Here is a 6,054-nt window from a genome sequence, read left to right on the forward strand (position 1 = left end):
GTAGTATTGAACAATCCCATGGATACAAGAGGCATCCTCAAAGAGGGTGCAAAATATAATACTCTCCCAAGATCTAGAGCCACTCCCAAAGGTAGCCAAAAGAAAGAAGGACCTAGACAATTCCCTGGAGGGCTGGCAATGGACCCTAGCCACAAATGTTCAACCCAAATTTCTGTCTGGCCATATTTTGAGGCCCCCAGCCTGGCAGTTACCAAGCCAAGCTGTCTGGACACAAAAGAAGACAAACAAGAAGGTTACAGCTGTCCCTGGGAGAGAAAGGATCAATAACCAATGGGTCTGGATTTGGAAAGGGACAGTGTGAAGGTGTATTTTCCTCTTTCCACCAAGCACTACAGGCAGAGATTCAGGAGAGCTGTTTTTGGTAAGAATTCTCACCCTTCACTGGCTTCTGCCAGTTTTCCCAGGATCCCATCTGCAGGCTCCAGTATCTACCAGAATTTGGCATGGTTTTCCATTAATTTTAATTTTAGTTTCCCTTGGCTATTTAAGGGAATAGCATAGCAATTTACCAGAAAATCCTTCAGAGACCCATCAACCCTGGGAGTGAACCATTTGGGAGTCCTCCTTCAATGGTAGGTATGTGGGGGCATTCAACTTGATGTGGAAGGATTTGCATAAAACCTTTGAGGAAAATATTTTCCCACTGTCCCAGGTGATTACAAATGAGACATTGACCCACGGGCCAGCATTTTGATGATGGACCCCTAGCATATTACAGTGGAGGACGCCCGGGTATTATTTTAGGTTTCTGGCCTTGGGGTGATTGCAGCTTGATGGACCTTTGTTTACAATCCTTTCAAAGTGCTCAGCTATAGTCACAAGTCCAGTCAGGCCAAGGGCCTCCCATCGTTTTTTCTGCCTTTTATCAAACCACTAACCTCAAGAGATAATCCATTTACAAATAAGGCAGCTAGAGCAGGTTGGGTGACATCATTTATTGTATGGAACCCAGAATGCCATAGGAAGAGATCTTCCAAATGGGCTTTAAAGTCCGCTACAGATTTATCTTCCTTTTGTTTGCATGTTTGACCAATCAGTGCAGGAAGGGAAGACTCTAGAAATAGCTTTTAAAAGATCAGTTGCTATTTTGCAAGCTTTTCCTCATCCATAAGGAGACCGTGTTGAAGACTGAGGATCTCAAATGTCATCCTTGGGTCGTGCCGTTCTGCTTCCCGCATCCATTTTTGGGCTTCACCAGGTCCTACCAGCATGTGCACAAGCTGAGAAAGACCTGGCAGCCTGGGGTCATAGGCCTCAATAAGGGCTCTAAATTTTTCAGAAAACTTTTGGGGAATCCTCCCTTGGTTTAGAAAATTCTTTAATCCTTAGTTCGGTCCTTGACCAAGAAGTGAAGAGGATCACCTGCACCCACAGGTGGTCTTATTTTATTTCATTTTTCTGTCATTTTAATGTAAGATTGAACAGATGGCTACAGCAACACTTGAGATTCCACAGAGAACTGCATGATTTTGCTATTAGAAGACATTTGTTGAAGTATTTGAACTTTACCTCTTTAAAAAAATGAATATGGTCCATCAACAACAGATGAATAAATAAAGAAGATGTGGTGTGTGTGTATGTATGTATGTGTGTGTGTATATATGTATATATATATATAAAATGTCTACAACAGAATAGCCATAAAAAAGAATGAAATTCTCCCATTTGCAACAATGTGGATGGACCTAGAAAGTATTATACTTAGTGAAATAGGTCAGACAGAGAAAGACAAATACTGTATGTTATACGTATATGTGGAATCTAAAAAATAAAACGAATGAATATAACAAAACAAACTCACAGGTATAGAGAATAAGCTAGTGGTTACCAGTGGGGAGAGGGAAGGGGGGAGGGACAAAATAGGGTTAGGAGATTAAGAGGCACAAAATCCTATCTATAAAATAAATAAGCTAGGGAATTGCCTGGCGGTCCAGTGGTTAGGACTCTGTGCTCTCACTGCCGAGGGCCTGGGTTCAGTCCCTGATCAGGGAATTAAGATCCCACAAGCCGTGCTGCGTGGCCATTAATTAATTAAGCTAAAAGGATGTATTGTATAGCACTGGGAATATAGCCAATAATTTATAATAACTTGAAATGGAGTATAATATATAAAAATATTGAATCACTCACTATGTTGTATATCTGAAACTCATATAATATTGTAAAGCAATGTTGTAAAAATTGAAATATTTCCATTTTTAAAATGAAATGGAGGTTTCAAGTGTTGTTTCCAGCACACAAACATTCACAACAACCTTCCAGATACTTATTTTCTACTTTTCCAAAAAAGGTAATTCTCATTTACTAGAACCTCACCCACCGCTGAAGAATTCAGAGCTCCTGAGCTCAAAAGTGATCAAAACACACAGATGAGTATAATTAGTAGTCCAAAGCTTGGCTTAAATATCTGAAGAACAGTAAACACCCAGTAATAAATACCAAGTATGTTATCATTGTTTCTATGAGGCAATGACTCATAAACTAAAACCACCTACGTCTGAAATTTTCTGGACTCAATGTGTATTGGTATAAAGACTTCATTCTTAATGCTTCTTATGGCATCACAGGTTATATAAATTAAACAATACATTCGTAGCGTTCCACAGTAGTCATCACTTTCAGAAACTGTAATATACCTCTGCATGTTACACAAACATATAATTCTCTACATAAGCATTTTGTCATATATCACCTCTTAGCCTCAAATAATACAAAAATCTTTACAGAACAAAACACCACAGAACTTTTGTATATTCCCTTTCCCCAGGTGTTAGCAGGTAGCACTGCTTTAAAAAGAAAGTGATGAAAAATCAGAAATTTTGCAACGAGTGTTTGACTTCAACTCTTTTCTTTATCATCTTCTAGTACCACCATATCTTGCTGCTGTTCTGGGTCTGGTCTCTGAGCTTGAATATGCCAAAGAGCTACCTGTGCCTCCAAGAAGTGGTAAGCAGGGCTCTTCCACGTGCTGGAGTATGAGGGAGGGTGAGACGGGTGGTACCATGAGTCTGAGAAGGGTGTTGCTGCTCTATTGCTGCCAAATATTCTAATATTCCTCCAGTTCCCAAGCCAGTCCAGAACCCTGGTCCTGAATGTTCATTTCCTTGCTGTCCATGCAAGCACTGCCAAAACCAGAGGTTGCACCATGTTGACCTGTGAACTCAGCCTTAAAGCCCACAGGAGGGGCTCCTGCTGAGTTGGTGAATCTCTGATAATGGTGGGAATGTGGAGTATTCTCAGAATATGGTGGAGGAGAATCTTGACCATCACTAAGGAACAATATATAAACTCCAAAGTCAATAGCAAGTAGCACCGCGATGGTAATCAGTCCACTGATGCCACATGAATCTGGGGAGTACAACTTATAATAATCAGAGAAAGAGTTAAAGCCATGGTTTTCCCTAGACTCTCTCAATTTCTTCAGGCCAAGTTCCATGTGATCTAAGTTATGCTCCAAGGTATAGGAGCCTCTTAGTATATACCTTCAGAGGATTCATAGCTTTTACAGTCTGGCAGTTTTTCCAAATTTGTACTTGATATCTAAATCAGTCTTACATTCCCACTGTACATCATAACCATCCCACCCTTTGTTCTGACACCGTATGAATTTGCGGGTATAAGCATCCCATCCAGCTATGCCTCCAATACATTTCACTGTGGGATTGGAGCCAACCCACGAGAAGTGGTATAGCGGTCCTAGTGGAGGGTAAGAGCTTTTACATCCCACAACAATATTCTGTCTAAGTCGTTCCAGCCCTGGGCAGGGCCCACGGTCAGCAGAAGTGAAAGGAAGCTGAGGAGAGGGCAGCGTCTGGCTACTTCCAGCCCGCCAGCCTTGGCCAGGGTGCTTGGTGAAGATGACAGATAAAGAGGGGTGGAGGGGAGTGGCATGAGTTATGCCATAGTCTTTTATTTTATGTGCATCTTACATCTTTAATTTTTCATTAGCTTTTGGCAATGACTCTTCTGATGAAACTATTTTGTAGTTTTGAAGCCCTCTGGAGGCTTCTGCATGACAACTAAATTAGGTAGCCTATTCTGCTTGTTTGATTTGGGAGCCCTTGTTTTAAAGTGCATTTCTTAATTGATCTTGTCTTGGAACATTCCTCATAAAGGCCATTATAATTCTAGGTTGTCTTGGTAAGATTCTGCCATTTTTGTGGGTATCCACAGCTCCTGGGACCACAGTTCTTAGACATAAACAAGCGGGTGTGCCAGAAGGTGTGCTCATTTCTTGGGAATTTCAGGATCCCATTTCTTCAGCTAAGCTTTGGGTCTCTTGGAGACCCAATCCCCACTAGGTCGGGGATTGTGTGGTGTTTTACAGTGTGCCTCGCTGCATGGAAATTTTCTTGAGGATGTTGAGTGACCTAGTGTTACTCTAACCCATTCTGGGATCAACGTATTCTAACACAGGAGTCCTGGAGTTAGGTGGTGAGTGCTCTAACAGCTTTGAAGTACTCAGTCCATGTCCACCAGTGTTGCAGCTTTTGGCTTCTGAGATTCCCATTAGAAATAGCCTTTCCCTCCTGTGCATGTTAACACACCAGCAGTAACCAAAGAGCTGTTACTGTGGACTGGCCAAGAGAAGGCCTTGTGTGCACCACCAGCAATTCCAGTGTAGAACCGGGGAAAGGACTGAACCAGCACATCCCCAACAAATGGGGACTGTGGACTGGGATTCCAGTCAAATGGGGCACTGCGGACTAAACCAGCAGCATTTCCCAAAGTGGAACCAGGGACTGGGCCAAGAGCTTGGGTCTTGGATTCTAGTAGAACTGTCTGCTAACTCAAGCTGACCTGCCCTGGGCTAGAAAGCCAATTACATCAGTGGCTCAATGCAAAGAACATAGCTCTGAACCAAGGAGAACCCTTGGAAATGGCAAGAAAGGCAGAGAACTAAAAGCATTTGTGGGTACCACTGCCTGTGTTTCTTGTTGCCCCCAAAGTTGTTGGGAGTTTCCTCCAGATCCCATTGCTGCTACAAAATTAAAAAACAAAATTCACCTGAGTAAACTTTAAAGATCTTATTGCCTTCATTCAGTGATTCATGAACCAGGTGGTGTCGCATCCAGCAGACGGAAAGGGGCTCTGAGGAGCTCTACAAAATGAAAGGCTTTTATGAAGGGAGCAGGACGAGGAAGTTATACTAGCACAAAGCAATTGGATATGCAAGGTGACCTTCCTTTAGTGGGGGCACAGGCTTCTATCAGGCAGGTTCAGTAGTGCTGACCAGGTCATTCCTGACTGGTTTAAGATTCTATTCCTGGGAGAGTCTGAAATTATAATTAAATTAGGTAGTAAATCTCAGTTTGGTGACATGGAGCTTAGTATAAGTGACTCCATTTTGGGCCTGTTATCTCTTTTTTAACACAAATTACCATAAACTCAGTGGCTAAAAACAACACAAATGGATTATCTGACAGTTCTAGAGGTTAGGAGTCTGACGCCGTTCTCCCTGGACTAAAATCAGTGTGTTGGCAGGGCTGCATTTTTTCCTGGAGGATATAGGGGGAATTCATCCCTTTAACTTTTCCAGCTTCTAGAGGCTGCCCACATTCCTTGATTCAAGGCCCCTTTCCTCTGTCTTCAAGGTCAGCAATGTTGCATCTCTCTGACTTAATTCTTACGTTCTTTTAAGAACTCGTGTGATTAGGTTGCACCCACCCAGATAATCTAGAAGAATCTCTTCATCTCAAAATCCTTAATTAAATCACATCTACAAAAGCCCTTTTGCCACATAACATAACTTACTCTCAGGTACAGGGTTTAGGATGTGGACATTGTGTGGGACCATTGCTCTTCCTACCACAGTGCTTCATTGTTACTTTAAAAGAACTGCCCAGGGCTTCCCTGGTGGCGCAGTGGTTGGGAGTCCGCCTGCCGATGCAGAGGACACGGGTTCGTGCCCCGGTCCGGGAAGATCCCACATGCCACAGAGTGGCTAGGCCCGTGAGCCATGGCCACTGAGCCTGCGCATCCGGAGTCTGTGCTCCGCAACGAGAGAGGCCACAACAGTGAGAGGCCCGCATA

The 6,054-nt window shown here is 43.0% G+C and overlaps 1 pseudogene; it reads right to left on the bottom strand.

Moving 5' to 3' along the window:
- Positions 1 to 2,875: 2,875 nt before the first annotated feature.
- Positions 2,876 to 3,760, bottom strand: LOC111168976 (store-operated calcium entry-associated regulatory factor pseudogene; annotated as a pseudogene).
- Between the last annotated feature and the right edge of the window lie 2,294 nt (positions 3,761 to 6,054).

Source organism: Delphinapterus leucas, chromosome 10 (genome assembly GCF_059928025.1).
Source record: "Delphinapterus leucas isolate spDelLeu-1000000601 "Yukka" chromosome 10, BTC_Dleu_Yukka2, whole genome shotgun sequence".
NCBI classification, from domain to species: domain Eukaryota; kingdom Metazoa; phylum Chordata; class Mammalia; order Artiodactyla; family Monodontidae; genus Delphinapterus; species Delphinapterus leucas.